Source organism: Bos taurus, chromosome 4 (genome assembly GCF_002263795.3).
Source record: "Bos taurus isolate L1 Dominette 01449 registration number 42190680 breed Hereford chromosome 4, ARS-UCD2.0, whole genome shotgun sequence".
Taxonomy (NCBI): Eukaryota; Metazoa; Chordata; class Mammalia; order Artiodactyla; family Bovidae; genus Bos; species Bos taurus.
The window spans coordinates 22,153,967-22,177,443 of record NC_037331.1 but is presented as its reverse complement, the minus strand read 5'-3'; the positions used below and the strand labels follow the sequence as shown (position 1 = coordinate 22,177,443).

Sequence of the window (23,477 nt, the reverse complement as noted above, 5' to 3'; positions counted from 1 at the left end):
GTAGATACAAATTTGTGTACACCTTGAATTTTTGAAAATCATGTGTTTTAAATACAATACATTGATAACCTTATATTTTAAATAAAATATTTTTACATAGCTAATCCTTTAAAATCTACCACCCCTCGTTTTCTTCCTTTACAAAGTTGTGTTATTATTTTTCTAACTAGCTTGTTTCCATTTGATGACATTAGTTCTTTTTGTGCTTGCTCTACACTGATTCACACAATAGATGATGTTCACATTTACATTTTATGTTCTTCCAGAACATTCCCACGGGTATAGCCAGGATTAGGCACAATTCCCAGTAGCACAATTCCTTGTAACTATACTTCTTTCTTTTATACCTGAGAAAAAACACTGGAATGCAAGTCAATTAGAAGGATGTCATTAAAGGAATAATATTGCCTAGATTCTTCTCTGGTTTATTTATGAAAGTAAATATAAAAAGGTTGCAATTTACTTTAACTGAAATTTGTAACACAATAATACTAGTGACCCATTCAGAAAATAAAGACAAACCAGTGTGTGGGAACTTAACTGTTTGAAGTCATTATTATATGGGTGATACTTTGTGTATGTAAATTAAATTCATAGCTGCACTTCATTTTCTTATTTTTTTTTTTTTTTAAGAATAGCACTTTGGATCCCTTTTGCAGTGAAGTAGAGATAAAAATACCTTAACAGATTCTTGTATAAATCTGCTTCTGAAAAAAAGCTGAAGTTAGACAGGTCTATGCAGACCCTAACTGAATAATTCCTTTTATATTAACATGTATTTCCTAGATTGGAAAGTTCCGTTTGTGTTTCTTAATTTTCTTTTCTACTAAGCTACCTTCCTGCATTCTGTTCCTTTCTACGTGGACAATGAGTACTTTATAAAGTTTACTTTTTTGTGACTACTTTTGAAACCTTTCTTACCCAATTCGTTTTTTGGATGTGACTTGACAGGAAGGTTTTGTCTTTCATTTTTCTTTTACCAGAGGTGCGTACACATTCAGGCTTCCCTGGTGGCTCAGTGGTAAGAACCTGCCTGCCTCTGTAGGAGACAAAGGCTTTATCCCTGGGTTGGGAAGATCCCCTGGAGGAGGAAATGGCAGCCCACTCCAGTATTCTTGCCTGGAGAATCCCATGGACAGAGGAGAGGAGTCTGGCAGGCTACATCCATGGGGTCCCAAAGAGTTGAACACGACTGAGCCACTGAACAACAAGAACACACGTTCACAGAGGAATTCCGTTTCTGGGATTGGAGTGCATGATTTTGCAACTGTGTCCTGTCTTCTTTTTAAACATTTTCTGAGGAAAATTTGAGTATGTTGCTGTCCTCAGACTCAAACTCTCCATTTGAAGGATGAAGTGTCTCCTGCTTTTTCATCTGAGATCATCTGTGTGCCTAAGATCTCAGCCGTCTCCAGCCCTTGAAAGGTGTTTGCTTTGTGCTGCTTTTTGTTGTGGTTTTGGCTGTTCTTGGTCTGTTTGTTGCTTTGTTTTTTGTCTTTTGCTTTTTTTTTTTTTAACAGTTTAAATATTTTATCAAAGCAATATATTGATAGAGGAGGAGAAAAAGCGCAAGTCAGATCAGTCCCCATTTTCACAGTCCTCTTCTGTAGAGGCATAGAGGCAACCATTTTTTTTTTTTTCCCTTTGTAGTTAGCTCACATACTAAGTGATGTAATTGTACTGCAACTTATTGATTTATCAACTTTATATTTTTTTCTTTTGCCCTGTTCAGATAGATAATTATTTGGGGTAAATTTTAAATTATTTTCCTGAAAGTCATCAGTTATATAATTTTATATGAGTACAGTAATCTTATTCTCATTTGAGTATGAACATGAATTACTTGGGAAGCTTGTTCAAGTACAGCATCATGGTCCCAATCCTGTGAGAGTTTGACCTTTTAAGTCTGGAACTGAGCCCTGGAATTTCTAACGAGCTGTTAGGTGATTCTGATACAGGCCTTCCATGGAAATAAGGTTAGACATTTTTTTATCCTGTCATTTACTTATTTGTAAAATAAAGGCAGCAACATCATTTCTTTTTTTTTTTGCAATTAAATTGTAAGGTGGACTCAATTCATTATGTAATAGATACAGTTTCTGAAAATGTTAACAAGTAATATTTTACCATATTATTACTGAAAATACTAGGGAATTAGTCTATATAAAAATGATATTATTGAAGTGGTTTCTTCATTTTCATTTTTGCTTGAGTTATTTGTGTTTCCCATTTCCAAAGACTATTTTCTACTTATTTTCTCTAACCTTTAGCTGTAAGTCATTGCTGATTGTTCATCCCTGTCATCCTAGAATCAATTCTACATTAGAAGCCTACCTAGTAAACTTTGAATCTTCCCAATCTGGTTAGAAAAAACCAAACACTGTGCCCTGTCCTGTTCCAAGTACCTCCGTTAAGGTTTCTTGTTATCAAAGAGTTCACTCTGACATTGGTAGTACACATCTGCCCTATGTATGTCATTTTGGAGTCCAGCAGCCACATTTTCAGCAAAATCAATTTTTAGTTTGGTGCTTGGTTGTTTCATGCACTCAGTGTGTTTAGTCACTCAGTTATTTCCAACTCTTTGCAACCCCATGGACTGTAGCCCATCAGACTCCTCTGTCCTTGGAATTCTCCAGGCAAGAATACTGGAGTGGGTTGCCATTTCCTTCTCTATGATTGTTTCATAAGGAATATATTTTTCAAATCAAAATAGAAACCCATTGGAAAATAAGCTGCATCTTGCAATAATTTTCATTTTAGATAACCCACCAGGAATCCACTGAATTCAAGAGAAGTATATCTAAATTATACACCTTGGCCCTGTTTTTTTTTTTTTTTAAACATTTATTTACTTAAACATAAAATGCAAAGAAATAATCTCTCAGGCTCATGCCACATTATGATTCTGTGACATTTTTTTCTACACTCAAGGGAGAAAAAGGAAAAGTAACATCTAAATATGGTAAATGCTTGCTTGCATTTAAAAATGAACTTTAGAAAAAGCATAATTAATGGGGAAATGTATAAATAGAAATTATAGTAGATGACTATGGACTTACAAGTAAAAAGTTGCATCAGTTTTATTAAAATATACTCTAGTAGATAGATATTTTTAACAGTTTTTGGTTTTACCAGTTTATTCTTCATAAGATAGATGGTTGAGACTCAATGCCAAAATGAAAACCAAAAGACAAAGCAAAACAACCACCCTCCAAAAAAAATTGGGGTTTTTATAGCTGACAGCTAAAATTAGGTATCACAACACAAGATTTTTGCTTTTTGTTTCAGATTTTATTTATTCTTTAATTTGGCCTTCAGCATAACAAATTATCCTAGAAATTAACTTCAGAAACACACTCAAAGGGAATATGTCAACAAATACTTTCCAGTCACCCTGCCTATAATTAGTATCAAATTATTTTGAGAAAAGTGATCTGTGCCTTCTTTGGTTGAACTTTACTCAATGTTAAATAAGTATACTGTTATGCAGTAACTGGACTTATTAGTCTAAGAGCCAAACCATATCTATTGGAAAATTTAGGTAAGGGATGAAGGTGGAAAATTATTTGCAGAACTAAAATTATGTTCTTTTTTTTAGTATTTTTAATATATGCAAGACACTTATGTATAGTGATGAATAAAAAAGCAAAAACAACATTGATTAGTAGTTACAAATAAAGCCAAAGCAATGATGAAAGTAAGTACATTTTTGAGCCACCAAATTTTGTATGTAAATTTCATGTAATCAGATGTAAAGGAGACATGAAGAGAGAATCTGAGCTAAACTAGTCTATGTGAATCTTTCTGTCATAATTGTATGTTTAGTGTTTTTATGGAGTTGTATTTATATCATTCTTTTTCCGTTTTTTCCCTTTTTTAACGTTAACTGTCTGCTTAATATGCATAGTGCATATTTGCTTCTGTCTGTTATTGAATTTTCTCCTAATGAGAGTTTGTGCTGTGTTTCACTAAGTAAAAGTGGTTGATTTAATGTAGTTGCTTTTTTAAATCTAATGAGTTGTGCCCTAACAAGTATTACTGTGATTTGGCTTTAGCTGAGGCTGTTGTTAACTCAAGAATGTATTTATTGAAAATTTGTCAAAATTTGTCAGGAATGGCTAAATTAAAAATCCTACTTATATAATGTCTGATTAAACTTTAAGAAAAACTACTTGTGGAATGGTTTTGTATGCCATCTTTAAAGCTTATTTAAATCTAAGTTTTAGCCAAAAATTCATTTTTCTGTAGATGCTACATTGTTAAACCACTTAGGTTTGTTTCAGTTACTCCTATTTGTTGGATTTACAGTCATGTTAAGAGTAATTATTAGATCCCATGGAATAGGTTTTGAACTGTGATTGTTCCTTGATGTGTATAGGAAAATATTATATTCATATTTCTGTTTGCAAAATTGGAGTGCTTGTATATGCTTACAAATGTGAGCCATATCCATTATATTCATTTTTATGATTTGAAATATGAATAATAGATCTTAGTGGTAAACATTTTAATTTTTCTTATGAGATTTTAACTTAGTTACTGGTACACATGTCTATATGGTTTTATATTAAGGATGCTCGATGGGTTTAGTGCCTGTGCTCAGTTGTGTCCACATTTTTTGTGACCCTGTGGACTGTAGCCCGCCAGGTTCCTCTGTCCATGGGGTTTTTCAGGAAAGAATACTGGAGTGGGTTGCCATTTCCTCCTCCAGGAGGTCTCCCCAACCCAGGAACTGAATATGTGTCTCCTGCCTTGGCAGGTGGAATCTTTACCGCTAAGCCACCTGGGAAGCCCATTAAGTAAGTTTGTAAGGCACCAAAGATTTATTCATTCAACAAATGTGTTTTAAGCCTATTATATGCCATGCTTTGATCCAGGCATTGGTGATAACAGTGGTGGGAAAACCAGAAAAAATTACCTCTACTCTCATGAAGCTTTTGTTCTTACCGAGTGTAACTAATATAAAGTCTCACTCATCTCATGTTGAGGGATGTGAAGTTGTATCAGGGGTCAGTGTGTATGCATAATCATTGTGTGTTCAGACTCCAATCTGTTATGTTCTGAAGAAAATATACTTGGGTATTTTTTCAAACTTTGTTTATTTCCACAAAAAGCACTCTGCTTAAAGTGGTAGCCACTGGATTTCCCAGGGGATGTCTCTGTGTTCACACCTCTTTATTCCTAAACCTAAATTCCTGTGATGGTTGACTAAAAGAAGATATTTTTATCACTTTTTAAAGTTTATGTACTCTCATGTTAATAGCATACATTGTATATTACCATATACAATGTATTAACCTTTACTTTTTGAGATCATACTCGAAGATTCAGTTCATTTGTCCTTTATTCCTTAATTATCTTAGAATTGATGACTTCTGTGTGCCCACAGATGCTTTGTATACATCTCAATTTAAACAGGATTTCAATTGACTTGTAGAGAATGGATCATGTCCTACTCATCCTTGTATAATTCACATGTGGTGGGTATTCACTGAATATTGAACTGAATGACTAGCTTCTTGGGTGCTTAGATTCTTTTTAAAAACATTCATTCAGAGGTAGCTTGCATTGTTTAAAATCTTGTACAAATATCTGCTTTTATTTTCCTGTGTTTTATTTTCCTTTGAGGGATAATGGAAAGCTGTTCCCACTTAAGTAACATTAGAACTAAGTCTCAGTTATCAGATAAGGGCTCTCTGATAAATATTACTTAAGACTCATATCTCACAATACATTTCTCAGTAATCTTTATTTAGCACAAATAATCTTAAGTTACTTAGTATTGTTCCCATTTTATTCAGAGAGAATCTGCGATGTGAAATAATCTGGTAACAAGGCACAGGGTTGAGATTCGAGAGGTCAGACACCCTCATTCTGGCTCTCTCTGTGGAGATCTCCCTTCCCTGAGGGCCCAAATTTAGCCCACTGGTAGATTTCAAAACTGTTATTAATCTTGAAAAAAACATACATCACAAAGAATGTTCTTCATAGGGAACATCAATATTGTTTGCAAATTCCTATTAAGGTGTGATAAGCTGAGGGAGACCAAGAGCACCTTTTTCATAGGGATTTGCAATGGCACCCCACTCCAGTACTCTTGCCTGGAAAATCCCATGGATGGAGGAGCCTGGTAGGCTGCATCCACGGGGTCGCTAAGAGTCAGACACGACTGAGCAACTTCACTTTCACTTTCCACTTTCATGCATTGGAGAAGGAAATGGCAACCCACTCCAGTGTTCTTGCCTGGAGAATCCCATGGACAGAGAAGCCTGGTAGGCTGCAGTCCATGGGGTCACACACAGTCGGACACGACTGAAGCGACTTAGCAGCAGCCCCAAGAAAGATATTCTATGAGCTGATGTGAGGTAATAGCTGGAAAGCATGGTGGGAGGGCTTGGTATTTGGGAACTATACCAATTCTCATCTAGGTTACAGTGAATTTTTTTTTTTTCCTCTTCCTCAAATATTTTATCTTACTTATCTAGCATTGGAGAGATTTATGACAATATATTTTCATGTTTATGTGCAGGTTTTGACTTCAGAAATGTTTGAGACCTGGCATATTTTCCTTATTGGGGGAGGGTGGATGGGGAAGAATGGCTTGGGTAATTAAGACAGTAGTTGTAGTTAGCAGCTGCAGAGTTAGTAGAAGTAGTACTAGTCACAGTAGTAGTATTGATGGAATTGCCAAAATAGTAGTAAATATTCATGAAGATCCCAAAGCGGCAGCTTGTGGATTAGTGATATTAGCAGTCTTATTTTAAAGATGAAAAACTGAAAAAAAAAATATTATTGGGCTGTCTCTGGCTTCAAAAAAAAGTGTACGCTCATACTTGTGCCAAAGTGGGAAAACAGCAAGTAAAAATTATGCGAACCCAGGCACTTTAGCTTATTGGGGAATTTTTCTTTATCGAATTCTCTGTAACATTGGAGTAGAAAAAATTTTTTTCTCAACCGTTTTCTTATTAAAGAAGGTACTTTTAAGTTCTGCAGACTTATTAGCACAAATATTTATTTGTTGGATGAAAGAATGAATTTGAGTACAATGTCTTTATACCAGTCTTTTGTGTATCTGCACTACTCATTTTAGTGTGTCTGTGGTGCTGGTGGTTTAGTCACTCAGTCGTGTGACTCTTTGTGACCCCATGGACTGCAGCCCACCAGGCTCCTCTGTCTATGGGATTCTCCAGGCAAGAATCCTGGAGTGGGGTGCCGTTTTCTTCTCCTCTTAGTTTAGTATTACTTAGGCTTTTCACATTAAATAAGTATAATCAAGAATCTATAAACCACTATAAAATTCTGGATGTATTTTGATCAAAAAGAAATATAGGCCCCCCCTCTTTGTCCAGTTTTTCCTCTGAACTTTTTAACACTGACATTTAATCCTAAAGCATGATATACTCTTCTTAGATTGTCTTCTAGCCACAGAGCTGCCAGCAGAAGTTCTGTCAAATCCTCCAAAGGCCACTGGACTCGGTGAAAAGTGGTTCTTTCCTAACAAGATGTATGAATAACATTGAAGTAAACCCTTCAGTAGTGTGAGCTTTTTCCTTTGAGATAGTGGTCATGCGAAGAAGTTTGAGCTTTTTTGAGCTTTTTCTGCTGTTTGAGCTTGTTTTTCTCCGACTTTATGGACACAACAGCCTATTATGTTGATTTGATTTGATTCTCTAGTCCTTGGCACTGGGGCTATAGCATCAGGTGATGACTCAGTTATCTCTACTCACAGGACTGCAGGGAAAGCCAAGTAACTGGATGTTACTGCTCCATCTTTCAGGATGTTTTTGCCTTCTTCAGTAGCCCCACATTCTTGTTTCCTTCTTGGGCAACCAAACCTTGTTTTCCTTTCTGAAAGCTCTACTTTCATTCACAGTTTTATGTCAGATTAAAGGCTGGTGCATTAGGTTATCAGCTAATCAATAAACTTCAGTCATCCCATCTAGTGATAAAGCTGTTTCATTGATCAAAGTGGAAATTTAGGCCCTTAGCTTTTAAATGGCAATTTCGGAAGGTTTGAAGAATGTGCTTGTGGAAAGTATAGCCCTATGTTCTTACGTGTATTGAGAGGCGGTCACTAGAGTTTATGAACTGTGTCTGATGTACACATAAGCAGATCCACATATAAAAATGTCTATCTGGATTTTATCTAAAATATTTTTCTGATTTTCCTTACTTTTTTTTCAAATTCTAATCAGTAACTCTTTCTCTCTCTCTCTCTAAATGTATAAAACCTGTATTTGTCAGAACTGATGTTATGATGTCTTCTGAACCTCTAAGGTGAATTTTCAATAAATGCACACATAGAAAAAAAAAAGGTTCAAATGCTGTAATTGTGATATCAGGAAGAACACCTCTTATTTTCCTATTAATTAAGTTATTAAATGGGTAATAGTTTAACAATCTTAAGATTTGGCATCTTTAGCCTTTTCTCTTGGTTGAGTTCCTACCATTGCTTTTTTTTCTCCATAATGAAAAATAAGTGTAGCCAACAAATATTCATACTGTCAGGCATTATGCTAGATGCTATAGAATGAAATTTAAAAGCAATATTAGTGATAATACTAATCTCTCTTTGTTTAGCAATTTAGAATTTGTAGGTTATTTTCACACCCACATCTCATTTGTGCCTCGCAAAAGCCCTGGGATTTAGGCAGAGCAGACAACTTCATGCAGGTTTAATGAGATTCCCAGTCTCTTAGATAGTGAATGGCAGAACCAAAACTTATCTTGTAGTGTTTTCTCTTATACCCATCAGACAAATTGCAATAACCCATCATTCATTGAAATGATACCGCTGGGCAAGTGAATTAAAAACATATGAGTATTTTGGTAATATTAATATATATATATATACATAAATTTGTTTATATAATAAGTTAAAGGAAATATGGAAAACATCCAAAAGTTTCTTATTGTGTATGGATGACTTCTAATTTATAACTTAATATCCAAAATAAATCATATATGGAAAACAAAGGTGGAATAGACAGCCCTTTAAGTTCCCTATTACCCTATGAAAATCACCTTCATACTTTGAATTGTAGAAGTGTGGTTAAGTCCTGTGTCTACATAAGCCTGCAGCTTCCGGAATCCTGGATGTTTGATTAACAAAATAATGAAGCGCTCCAAAGAGAATTTTTAAATTTTGATTTGGAACACTATTTCTCTTTGGACATTGTGTAATTTGGCCAGAAAAATGTTCCAATATTGTCCTGAAATTAACTGAACACTACATTTGGCATTTTGTCAGCTTTTTTTTTATATTTATTCAGCTATTTTATAGTATTAATGCTGAAGACACTAAATACATATACATATACATGGTATATGTATTACACCATGTAATATAGATATAGAATCCTTTCAACGAACCAAGTGCAGTATACTGCATGAGAGCAAGGTGTTGGATCTAGGATGCTTGGTTTCAGATCTCTGTTTACTTGGCATGTGGTTTGTAAGCAACGCAAGATAAGACCTGGATAATAATGTTCTCATCCCCTAGGGTAACTTGAGTTTTAGGATAACTTGTGTATTTTTACGTAAAATATGTAAGTAATAATCAGTGAGTGATAAACTACTGTGCCGTTTTATGTAAGGGACTTGAGTATCAGGATTTCGGTATTCACAAGTGGGAGGAGATCCTAGATCTAATACCCTGAGGATACCTACAGAATGATTATAATATGACTGACACAGAGAAAGCCCTAGGTATGGTTTTATTCTATATACACACAAATATATATGAAATATACGAAACATACAATTCATATTATTGTTCATTTGCTAAGTGGTATCCGATTCTTTGTGAATCCGGACACCGCAGCACACTGGGCTTCCCTGTTCTTCACTGTCTCCCAAAATGTGCTCAAAATCATTGCAGTATTTCACAAATGTACTCATTTTGAATAACTTACCTTTATGTGTTGTGTGTTTTGTTTTTGCCATATTTAGAAATTATATCTACACCTCCTTACTTAAAAGGTTTATTTAAACATACTGTAAATTTGTACAAGAGTGATTTGATCTTTTAGTATGGGTTACACTAGCAGTTCAGTGCATATCCACAGTGATGCTGTCAAGAGACACTTGGAAGTGTTTGTACAAACCTGTTGTCATTTTGACCATAAGGATTCATAAACAGAAGGTTGAACGGGAAACATTTGATACTTGAAAAAAAGGCCTGGTTATAGGATCTGTTACCATCTTATGTTTCAGATTATGGGTTATGCATTCTGGTTGATCAAGGACACCCTAATTTGTGGCTCTAGCAAAATTGCCTGCATTTCAATGTTTTTGTTGGTTTTGAAGTTGATGTATTCATTGAAAGGGAAAAAAGTGTTGATTTTTCAATTAAGATGCAACCTTTACAATGCAAAGCAATAATAATTATAGTGTTCACTCAGCCTGAAGAAAATATTTCACCAGTTAAATAGCAATAATCAAGATGAGAACTATATTAGAAGGGTGCTAATTTTATGATCATCTCTTATTTAAATAATAAAAATTAACCCCCAGGACCTTTGCTGTAACACACTGCGTGCATTGAAAGCCATATCAGCTTTAGATAGGGCCTGGGGAAGCACATTTAAAAGTTAATTGGTTGCTTAAGTTGTGAATAACCTAAGGTCCTCCTTATAAAATAGAATGAATGAATTAGCTAGGGAGTGACTGAACTTCTACCAGTCCAGTTGTGTTTGACCCAGCAATTGGGCTCTGTGTGCTAAATTTAAGAAAAGTAGATTCTAGCTGTATTAAAAAAAAACCCTGAAAGTATTAACATTAAATGATTGTCAAGCACTAAGTAAAGTAAACATCTTAAACAGTAGCTGTAATTTCACAAGGTGACACAATGACTTTGAAGCCCAAATGTCTAGGTTCAAATCTTAAGTTGCACAGTTCAGTGCTCAGTCGTGTCCGACTTTTTGCAACCCCATGAATCGCAGCACGCCAGGCCTGCCTGTCCATCACCAACTCCCGGAGTTTACACGAACTCATGTCCATCGAGTTGGTGATGCCATCTCATCCTTTGTCGTCCCCTTCTCCTCCTGCCCCCAATCCCTCCCAGCATCAGAGTCTTTTCCAATGAGTCAACTCTTGCATGAGGTGGCCAAAGTACTGGAGTTTCAGCTTCAGCATCATTCCCTCCAAAGAAATCCTAGGGCTGATCTCCTTCAGAATGGACTGGTTGGATCTCCTTGCAGTCCAAGGGACTCTCAAGAGTCTTCTCCGACACCACACTTCAAAAGCATCAATTCTTGGGCGCTCAGCCTTCTTCACAGTCCAACTCTCACATCCATACATGACCACAGGAAAAACCATAGCCTTGACTAGATGGATCTTTGTTGGCAAAGTAATGTCTCTGCTTTTGAATATGCTATGTAGATTGGACATAACTTTCCTTCCAAGGAGTAAGTGTCTTTTAATTTCATGGCTGCAGTCACCATCTGCAGTGATTTTGGAGCCCAAAAAAGTAAAGTCTGACACTGTTTCCACTGTTTTCCCATCTATTTCCCATGAAGTGATGGGACCAGATGCCATGGTCTTCGTTTTCTGAATGTTGAGCTTTAAGCCAACTTTTTCACTCTCCACTTTCACTTTCATCAAGAGGCTTTTGAGTTCCTCTTTATTTTCTGCCATAAGGGTGGTGTCATCTGCATATCTGTGGTTATTGATATTTCTCCCAGCAATCTTGTATCCAGCTTGTGTTTCTTCCATTCCAGCGTTTCTTATGATGTACTCTGCATATAAGTTAAACAAGCAGGGTGATAATATACAGCCTTGACGTACTCTTTTTCCTATTTGGAACCAGTCTGTTGTTCCATGTCCAGTTCTAACTGTTGCTTCCTGACCTGCATACAGATTTCTCAAGAGGCAGGTCAGGTGGTCTGATATTCCCATCTCTTTCAGAATTTTCCACAGTTTATTGTGATCCATACAAGTCAAAGGCTTTGGCATAGTCAATAAAGCAGAAATAGATGTTTTTCTGGAACTCTCTTGCTTTTTCCATGATCCAGCGGATGTTGGCAATTTGATCTCTGGTTCCTCTGCCTTTTCTAAAACCAGCTTGAACATCTGGAAGTTCACAGTTCACATATTGCTGAAGCCTGGCTTGGAGAATTTTGAGCATTACTTTACTAGCGTGTGAGATGAGTGCAATTGTGTGGTAGTTTGAGCATTCTTTGGCATTGCCTTTCTTTGGGATTGGAATGAAAACTGACCTTTTCCAGTCCTGTGGCCACTGCTGAGTTTTCCACATTTGCTGGCATATTGAGTGCAGCACTTTCACAGCATCATCTTTCAGGATTTGAAATAGTTCAACTGGAATCCCTTAACCTCCACTAGCTTTGTTCGTAGTGATGCTTTCTAAGGCCCACTTGACTTCACATTCCAGGGTGTATGGCTCTAGGTTAGGGATGACACCATTGTGATTATCTTGGTCGTGAAGATCTTTTTTGTACAGTTCTTATATGTATTCTTGCCACCTCTTCTTAGTATCTTCTGCTTCTGTTAGGTCCATACCATTTCTGTCCTTTATCATGCCCGTCTTTGCATGAAATGTTTCCTTGGTATCTTTCATTTTCTTGAAGAGCTCTCTAGTCTTTCCCATTCTATTGTTTTCCTCTATTTATTTGCACTGATCACTAAGGAAATTGTACAGTTTACCATATTTGGGATCTTGGGCCAATTACCTTTTTTAAGCCTTGTATGTAAAGGGGAAAGTAAATGGATTGATGTAATGATTAAATGAGGTGTCTTATGTCAAGATTTTGGTATACAGGTTAGTATTTGATAACTCACACTCTGTGTAGAAGGAAGACATTATCTGTGTCTATATTCTTTTGAGGCCAGAGGATTTCTTAAGCTACCAGTGACAGTTTCAGGATCATAGGGCCAATAATACAGTTAAAAAGAATTGAAAATGACTGCATACGGTTGACATAGAGGTGAAGAAATTTGGTTTGTTTCATCATTCCTGCTGCCTACCACCTGCTGATAATATACTTATCCTAGATAGAGATCATGACTATATTATTCTTTAAAAAGTAAAGATCTCACCATTTTTTCCATTACCAACCCAAAAGGAAGGAGCACTACAGATGTAGCAGTGTTATCTTACAAAATTGTGAAAGATCCCGTGCTTTCTCTTGTTTGTGTGGTAGGTTGTCTATGCCCAGTGCTTGAAGTATTTCCACTAAGAAAGACAGTGTATTTATGACTCATAATTGGAAAAAAAAGGTGGTGTGACAGATGAAACCGTTTTTTTCTTAATATGTTATTTTACTGAGGTGTAGTTGACTTATAATGTTTCAGGGACACAGCAAGGTGATTCAGTTATACATATACACATATATTATTTTTGAAATTATTTTCCATCATGGTTATTACAAGATACTGACTATAGTTCCCTGTGCTATACGTAGATGGAACCATTTTTAAACCATGGTTAAGAGTCATCCTATTTTAGAAATTGTGTGAATTATTTGTACAGATATGATGCCAAGATAAAGATAGACAAATATTTAAGTCTTCATTCATATGAAATACAGTTTTTGGGCATAAAGGTATGTTAAAAAAACCAAACCAAACCGTGATCCTTGAATTCAAAATCATACTAGGAAATTTGGAAGAAGAGGGTGAAATATGTCTGGGATGGTTAAGATACAGTAGAGTGAGAAGTTAACATAGCAACCAAGAGTGTACTGTAGGTTCTGGGATCCTAACTAGTTAGGCTCAGTATCTCAATCTACTACTTCTAGCTGAGTGACCTTGGCAAGTCACTTAATTTCCCAATACTTCCATTCCAGTCCTTCCTGGAGCTTACAAAAAGGCTCTCAGTGGTAAAGATGCTATAGATGTAGAACAAGAATAAAACTAAACAGGGTATTCATAATTAACATCATTATTATTATAAAATTAAGAAAAGTCCTGCATGACTAACAATGAAAAGAATGCTGCATAAATACTATAGTGTTTTTAAAAGTAAGAGATTATTGTAAATTGGAATAGTTAAGAATGCCTGCATGAAGAAAATGGAACATGACCTGGAACTAGAAATCAGATCCTTAGAATAAAATGACCCATGAAATGCAGTGAGCCTGGAGATTATCCACCCTTCATGGGTAGTAGTAGTGAATACTTGCTCAGTGCTCCTTGTGTGCTGGGTGCTTTTCTAAGCACTTTATATGTATATTCATGTATTATTCTGTGTTTACACCAGACTTGTGTTCTGTGAGCTATTATCTCCTTTTATTCAGGTGGGAAAATTGAGGCACAGAGTAGTTAAGTGGCTTGTTTATCATCATAGAGTGACCAGGTTGCAGATCTGGCTCTCAAGTTTACACCTGTAACCACTCTCCTACACTGTTCCAGATAGAGCTTTGTGCCCAAGACTAAGGTTACGGGGCAAGAGAATTTGCCAAGGTGACTAGTAGTTGATGCCCAGGTCGTTAGGCACTTAATCCTCCTTAGTGCCTAATTTTCAATATTTCTGTGCATCTAGCACCCTGGTTGGCTTCTCATGATGTGTATGATTTCCCCAGTCATGATGGGAGGACCCATTAGGTTAGATGAAGGCCAGGTGTTAATTTCTCTGCGGGAAATCTGAACATTCTCTGTCCCTTGGGAAGAAAGGCAGTTGTATTTGGAGATTAGGTGTCATTGGATAGCAGGAGAGTTGGAGTTTGAAGGTCAATGTAAGTCAACATCTGTGAGGCAACAAAAATCAATCAGGTATATTTGGGGTTTATTCCTAAGGACAAACAGGCCAACTTGGAAATTTCTAAGCATGCAATTAGATGTCACATTCTTGAGGAAGAGAAAGTAGAAAGAAAAAGGCAAAGGGACATACATAATATATATATTTTGTACATAGGTTTCAGCAGATAGGCACACTGTCATTAACCATATTTTAAAAACATACATACTAAGTAATGCACCTCTGTCAGAATTGTTTTAATTGTATCAGTGGAACCTAATGTGGTAAGTCTAAGAAATGTGCAGTGGCTGAGAATTTAAATGCAAGCATTGTAACAGGAGACGGGAATCAAGCTTTATCTGACTTAATATTTATCCTCTGCACACCCTCAGTTTACAAAGCTCCTGTTAACTTCAAAGGGGTGAGGTGGAGAATGCAAACCAGGCCTGTTGTGTTGGTGATCATAGTTTTTTTGCAGGTGGTCTCCATGTGTTTCTCCAAAGTTCATCTTTTCTATTTGCACACATGGAAAGAGTACCGAGTCCTCTTTCATCTTCATATTTTTGTAGTTTCTTGGAGCTATCCATTACAAAAAAAAGGGCTAAATAAATTCTTTGTGTGTTTTGGTGCTAATGTAAGCTGCCGAATGTGTTAGCTGGTGACAGTATTTGACACACCTTATAGTCACTTTACACCTGCAGTTATAACAGATGCATTGACAGAGCTCTGTGTACTAAAGAATGAGATTATATTTCAGAATACAACATAAAATGGAAATCTAAAAAAGAAGTCCATTCTGCTTGTGAGTTTCTTACATTATATTATGTTGGTAAATACAGGGGCTTGAAAAGAAGTGCTGTTTGTTGTCAATGTTTGTCATCCTCTTTGATCACTAAGTGGTAGAAAAATGATCATTCCTGTATAATTTGTGATCAGCAGCAGACATTATAATATTCGTTTATATTCACATGGGCTTGCTGTTAACATCTAAGCGTCTCAAAAGGCAAATTTTAAAGAGATGGTTCAGGTTGACATAGCAGCAGACATAGTTTTGACAGTTTTCAAATAAAGCAGTTAAACATTAGAATATGTTGATTGTTTGGCTATACCACCTCATTTAAGCAGGGAGATCCATTTATATAGACCTTACATCTTTAATTTTTAAAATCCACAAGGATTCAGTCAGATGAGTTCAGTCACTCAGTCGTGTCTGACTCTTTGCAACCCCATGAACTGCAGCATGCGAGGCCTCCCTGTCCATCACCAACTCAGACTCATGTCCATGGAGTCGGTGATGCCATCCAGCCATCTCATCCTCTGTCATCCCCTTCTCCTCCTGCCCCCAGTCCCTCCCAGCATCAGGGTCTTTTCCAATGAGTCAACTCTTTGCATGAGGTGGCCAAAGTACTGGAGTTTCAGCTTTAGCATCAGTCCTTCCAATGAACACCCAGGACTGATCTCCTTTAGAATGGACTGGTTGGATCTCCTTGCAGTCCAAGGGACTCTCAAGAGTCTTCTCCAACACCACAGTTCAAAAGCATCAATTCTTCGGCGCTCAGCCTTCTTCACAGTCCACCTGTCACATCCATACATGACCACTGGAAAAACCATAGCCTTGACTAGACGCACCTTTGTTGGCAAAGTAATGTCTCTGCTTTTGAATATGCTATCTAGGTTGGTCATAACTTTCCTTCCAAGGAGTAAGCGTCTTTTAATTTCATGGCTGCAGTCACCATCTACAGTGATTTTGGAACCCAAAAAAATAAAGTCTGACACTGTTTCCACTGTTTCCCCATCTATTTCCCATGAAGTGATGGGACCAGATGCCATGATCTTAGTTTTCTGAATGTTGAGCTTAGTAGCTAATATTTAAATGAAATTTATGGGAAAATTCAATCTAGTGGGTAATTTACTAACTGGTTAGTGCATCTATATATTGTAACATAAAGACTTGCATTGTGTGAGGATTAGTATGATTTGATATGTATTTTAATGATGTGCTTCCCTGGTGCCTCTGATGGTAAAGAATCTGCCTGCAGTGCAGAAGACCCAGGTTCAATCCTTGAGTTGGAGAGATCCCTTGGAAAAGGGAATGACTACCCACTCCAATATTACTGCCTGGAGAATTCCATGCACAAAGGAACCTGGTGGGCTACAGTCCATGGGGTTGCAAAGAGTCAGACATGACTGAGCAACTAACACTTTCATTTTTCTTTGATGTTACCACAGAATGCTTTGCCCAAAATAGATGTAAAAAGATTTTTAATATTGAAATATTATTGCTTCCATGCTATGATTTTCTATTTCCAATAATACCTGTACAATACTGCTATCCAGTTATGCTCAACGTGTTATGCTTAATATGGTAATCGAATTTCCCCTTATTTGCAGTTAGCAAGTCAAAGTAAAAAAATATACATTGGAAAGTTGCCATGACATTATTGGCCCTGGAGCCAAATTTAGTAACTGATGAGAAATCTTGGTTCTGTCAGATGGGGTGGTTTCTTGAAGGACCAGAACAATCTTATTACATGGCTTTTCCCCTGTAATGTGGCCTCCAGAATGCCCTTGTTGGGACCCTGCAGTAGAAAGGCTCTAGAGTAGGAAATGAAGGTACAGACATTCTTCGAGCTAGCAGCTGGGAAGTTATATCAACAACTCTATGAAGTGTAATAAAAATTGGGGGATAATTTTCAACACATTTAAGGAGCCCTTCTGGAATACTGTGAAGAAGATGAAAATTAAGGAAATGTCTTAGGTGTTCAGCGTGTGTAATTAATGAATAGTTGCATAATACTTGATTTCATAATTTTAGTTATTCTAACAATTATATATCCCTGTATGTGTTAGTTGCTCAGTCGTGTCCAACTCTCTGTGACCCCATGGCCTCTGTCCATGGATTTCTCTAGGCAAGAATACTGGATAGGGTTGCTATTTCCTTTTCCAGGGTATCTTCCCAACCCAGGGATCAAACCCAAGTCTCCTGCATTGCAAGCAGACTCTTTACTGTCTGAGCCACCAGGGAAGCTTCTTATGTATCTCTAGATCATATCAACTAACTCATATTTAATTGTAAATTTATATAAATATGTCTTAAAATGAATTGGGTTGTGGGGTATAAAAATCAGATTTAAGAAATTGTATATCCATGGATAAAGTCATTCTCAGTAACTGTTCATTGTGAAGACTGTGAAAGTGTACAAGAGTAACCTCTTAAACTCCTTATGTAATATTGTGTACTGACTTGGTTCATTTGTGATTCATAACTACCAACTGTTACACTGATTAAAAATTAAAGATGTGTTCCTGTAGAAAAAAATTATAATCTATCATGTAATACATTTTTGTAAGAAAAACATATTCAAAGGAAGTTATCTATAAAAAATGAGTATGTTAAAAAAATTACAGAAATCACTTATATAATGCTAATATAATTCTGAAACTCTATTCCAATAACTCTTTTCTTGGGATTATATTCTTTATTTGTGGAAATGAGATATGTGTATATACTGATCCTTTACATTTGCTTCCTGCAACATTTGAAAGTGAAATCAGCTCCTTATATACAGCATTTTATGTGGTATCTCTTGATTATTTATTCCATGACCTTGGTTAAGCCTAGCCAAGGCTTTCTTGGTTGGTCTTTTTTACTAGCTTTTGACTTGTTTGCTTATTATATTGATGAAGGCTGGGCCTGTGTCAGTAGAGACTTTTATAGTTATTGTTTTGATATCACTCTTATGCTGCACACTTTAAAAATTATTTATTTTTTATTTCTGCTCTGCTGAGTCTTCGTTGCTGAGCGGGCTCTTCCCCAGTTGTGGCAGGTGGGGGCTACTCTTCATTGTGGTGTGCAGGCTTCTCACTGCAGTGGCCGCTCCTGTTGCGGAGCACAGGCTCTCGGGCATGCGGGATCAGTAGTTGTGGCCCATGGGCTCTCGTTGCCCCAAGGCATACGGAATTTTCCCGCACCAGGGATCTGACCCGTGTCCCCTGCATTGACAGGTGGCTTCTTATCTGCTGCACCCCCAGGGAAGTCTCTGTGCTATAGATTATTTTAAGTTGATATTTATTGTTAAGAAATGGAAAAAAGGGCTTGATTGGCATCTGGAGATGCTGATGATCTTGTCACAGTTTTGAAAGCAGACACTGATACTTAGCTATGCTTCTTATTTTTAAAGAAAATCTTGATGGATTTCCATAAGGAAATTTGATCAACAATATTATCTGCTGTATGAAAAAAATACGTAGTTTTCTAAAGGTTTCTACATAATAATTAAATAATTTTTTCTTCCTAAAGATTATTTTGAGGTTAAAAAGTGTGATTCCCAAATCCTAGTATTTACTTTTATCTCTCATGCATCTGCCTTTCTTGGGGAGCATTCTTAATCTGGTGCAGTTACATAAATCTTTTTCACGGTAGGCAAGATAGTTTGAGTGCAAGCTTTTCTGTAAAAATGGTCATTTCTAATGGAAAATGCTCTAGAATACATTGAATTAAATATTACAGAGCATGTTTAGAGAAAATCTCCAAATTTATTTTGGGGAAGAAGTTATAAAAATTTTGAGCTACATAGTGGTTGGTTTAAGTAAAATGTGTCTGTGGGATTTACCCGCTTTAGTATTAACAGCTGTAACCATTGAGGTCAACTGACAGATGATTTCTTCTTAAGAAGGTGTTTATTGTCAGGAAAATTGCCAAGTTTCCTTTGTAATTACTCTATCCTTGTTATTTTGGCAGCCTGTAAGTTTTATTGGTATTTACTGAAAGGTAATTTTTTTTTTTGGCTCTTGCCAGCTGCCTTTCTGTTTTTGGGCAAACTTTGCTAGCTCTGGTATTCAGACCATATTTTCAACTTTTTCTGCCGATGGGGTCGTTTTGAACAAGGAGCCAAGTGACAAATAATGTCTGAATTGTTCTCAATCATGTTTTCAGGAGAGTGACATCAGAATACTACAGGTATACTTCAGTCATTTGAGTCTTGCCTCCTGCTTATCCGGTGTATCATTTTGGTACTGCTGCTACTACTAAGTCACTTCAGTCGTGTCCGACTCTGTGCGACCCCATAGACGGCAGCCCACCAGGCTCCCCCGTCCCTGGGATTCTCCAGGCAGGAACACTGGAGTGGGTTGCCATTTCCTTCTCCAATGCATGAAAGTGAAAAGTGAAAGTGAAGTCGCTCAGTCGTGTCGGACTCATAGCGACCCCATGGACTGCAGCCCCCCAAGGTCCTCCATCCATGGGATTCTCCAGGCAAGAGTACTGGAGTGGGGTGCCATTGCCTTCTCCGATTTTGGTACTGAAGTGGTCAATTTAAGACCAGGCAAATTACAGAATCTCACTATTTTCACATGCAGCCTGGAGGAAAAGTATGTTGAAATTATGAATCAAAAGTGAGGATTCACTAACTTGAAACAAAATCGAATCTTTCAAGCAGTATGGGGTCATCAAATCCAAATGGAAAGATTCTTTTCAGGAGGTTAGTATTAAAAGAAGTAAGGCCCAAACATTTGAAGAAATAGAGCTATGGTATAATTTTTTAGACGTGTGGGTGTGAAATATAGGTTTGGAATTTCAGTTGCCTTCTTGGGGATATTCACTTTGTAGGTTGTGTACCATTTTTCATACCTCTGGGCTTATTTAAAGACTTTTCTAGTTCATACTATTACATGTGAGATGAATTCTAAATTTAGAATTATACTGCTCTAGTTTTGAAGACCATGATAATAAATTCATTTAAGCAAGTCTTTGCATCACTATTTATTTCATTGCTTAAAAAAGAATACTGGAGAAAAGTGGTTATATCTATACTTAATTGCATAAAAGCTTATTTATTTGACTACATGTTCTTAGTAAAACTTACAAATTACAGAAAACTGCTGGTCTTTTTAGTAATTATTATTCTAAATTGGTGACAGGCATATTAGTAATTGGCAGTCTTCTTTGGCAATGAAGTACTATCTTACTTTCTTTTTTTTTTATGTTATTATGGTCTATAGAGTAATTAATGTAAGTCGCTCAGTTGTGTCTGACTCTTTGCAACCCCATGGACTGTAGCCCACCAGGCTCCTCCATCCATGGGATTTTCCAGGCAAGAATACTGGGGTGGGTTGCCATTTCCTTCATTCTTTTCTATTGTGTATTGTCTGCTTCCTTTTTTTAATCAATAGATTTCAAAGAATATATTAACACCATTTTGAACCATTTGTTAGAAATCTAGTCTGCAGGGGCTGGCACTCTGGGGGTTGTTCTGGAGAGATGGAGGAGGCAGCAGTGCAGGATGGAAAAAGCCCACCTTGTTCTGTCCTTCCTATGAGAAGGACCTGTCTTCATGATCACACTGTAGTGAGAACAGAGCACCCTTGGTGTCTGGATATTCTGGCCATCTGTCATGGCCACCCTCAGGACTTCTTCATGCTAGACTGAGAAACACCAGGTAGTGTGGGTATCTTCCAACTCAGCTAGGAATAACAATAGATCCTGCTCAGCCTTTTCCAAAAAAGTGTTGTCCATTATTTGAAAGAAATCACAGAATTACAAGGTAGGGAAGTAATATTTATTTTTGTGATTTTATAGGGCTTAACAAGTAACTGTATCAAAGCATAGTGGAACAATTTCTGCAGAAGAGGTGTCTTCCATATTTATAAAGGTTTTAATTTGGTAATTGATGAAGGAGGGTGGTTTTTGAGGGGTGCAGGTTTGGGTGGGTATCTTGATTCAGAATGCCATTTCAATTTATTAGATCTGTTTCTCAAATAGCTGCAGCTTGTTCAGGTTTGATTCCTGCCAGCTGGATATGAAGTACTCTCTGTTTGGGCTCACTATATGGAATCTGTTTCCAAAAAAATAGTGTCGTGCTGCTTTCCATCTACTGGACCAGTAGGGGTAGGAAGATCTGATTTGAAGCCAATGCAGAATGCAAAACTGATTAGATTTGGATTGTTCTAACAGGAGGCCTTCTTTTCCCTGTTCTTACCCTTTTCCAGATGGAAGAACCAGTTTCCTTCCAGGGCACTTTCTCCTGGCAATTAGACTGTGAAGATGAGGTTCATTTAGCACTACTAGAAGTACTATTATCGTAGGATTAGGCTTTAAATTTTAGAGGAATGAATCAACGCTGTTTGTCCGAGCATTGTTTGTCTTTAATTTTCAATTAATGGTGCTTGTAATGCTTTTAAATTAGGAATATAACTTTTTATCTTTTGATCCTGCTTTTTGTTTTATCAATATATTAATAATAGCATTACTTTCCATCATCAAGTGGAAAGTAGGTGGTCCATGAAATGCCTTTTAAAGCATCAGGCATTTTAAAATGTTAACCATATGTTCACCTTTCTAATGTGCATTAGGTACCCTCCCTTGAATATAGTGGATTACACCCAATTGTGCTTTTTCATAGTGATTAAGGCCCATTATGAATTCCAGTGACCACCGTTTGCTAAAATGCAGTAATGCCCTCAGTTATTATTGAGGTACTTAGAGCTGTGTGGCCTCAGAATGTTATGCCCTCTGAATGTCTTATGTCAAATCTTTAGATTTTTCTTAGATATTAGTGAACAGTTACTTACATCCAGAGTTACATTTTAGAACTGCAAGGTTGCTTAGTGTGATGCTTTCATTTGGAGATTAGGAACTGAAGCTCAGAGAGGTTGCACAGTATGCCTGGAGTCACACAGCTAGCTAGCAGTGGGGTGGGAACTAGGTCCAGATTACTTGATTCCTCATCCAGTGCTCATTCTACCAGGCCATGCTGTTTGCTTTTTCCTTCTCTCAAGGTGCCTTGCTTACAGATTCTTCTCCATGTACACATTTTTTGCTCTTAGTAAGTAGTTGACTTAATAATGTGAAATTGAAAACAAGATGAAATAGAAGAAGTAGTGCAAGTAACACTCTGATGGCTGAAGTCCTGCTCCTGTCATTAGTCACTTTACTTCCTTGAGTTTCAGTTTACCCTCTGTGAAAGGAAGTGGTTGGAGTCATAATGGTAATAACCAACATTTCCTGAGTGCCTACCATTGCCAGGTACTATTTGAAATTCTCCTGTGCATTACCTCATTGAACTGTCACACAAACTCCATGTGGAAGGTCTATGATAAGCCTCATATTATATAGGGAGAATCCAAATCTTGTAGTAGCTACCTGGTTGACCAGAAGTCCTTAAACCAGTAAGTAGCAAAGCCAAGGTTCCTCTCCATGCTCTTAGCCACTGCTGCTATGTCTCTGGATGATCTAAATGCTCTCTTAGCTGTTGTGCCTAAATATTCTGGGTTTGAATAATAACTATACCAATAGCGGATATTACTGAGTACTTACACACTGCACATAGAGTGTCCTATTTATTTAATCCTATCAGCAACTCTATGAGTCAGTTGCTGTTATCATGCCCATTTTTTATAGGAGAGTAAAGTGAAGCACAGAGGCTTGCTCAGTTTTACTACTGGTAAGTCAAAGTGGTGGCAAACTTTGAAACCTGACAGATTGAAGTACCTGCTACCTTTGCAGCCATGCCTTATTGCCTGAGAAGGGTACTTGAGTACCTAAGCCTGAACGTGATATGAGTTTTATATTTATTTTTGCTGATTAGAGGTAATGTGTATGTGTCTGAGCACGTGCACATCCACATGTAGAAACACACTCACTAATGATTTCTTAGCTACGTGTTTGGTGAGGTGTAGAAAACACTCATGCCCAGTGTAGAAATGGGGGAAGTGAATTTAGTGCAGGAGATAATGGAGTGTGGAGTGGGAGCTATAGTGAGGACTGTGGCAGAGAGGAAAACAC

General features: G+C 37.0%; 1 protein-coding gene across 9 annotated transcripts in view; it reads left to right on the top strand.

The window, feature by feature from the left end:
* ETV1 (ETS variant transcription factor 1) overlaps nt 1-23,477 on the top strand; it is a 98,963-nt gene that overhangs the window by 19,181 nt on the left and 56,305 nt on the right. The window lies entirely within an intron of this gene.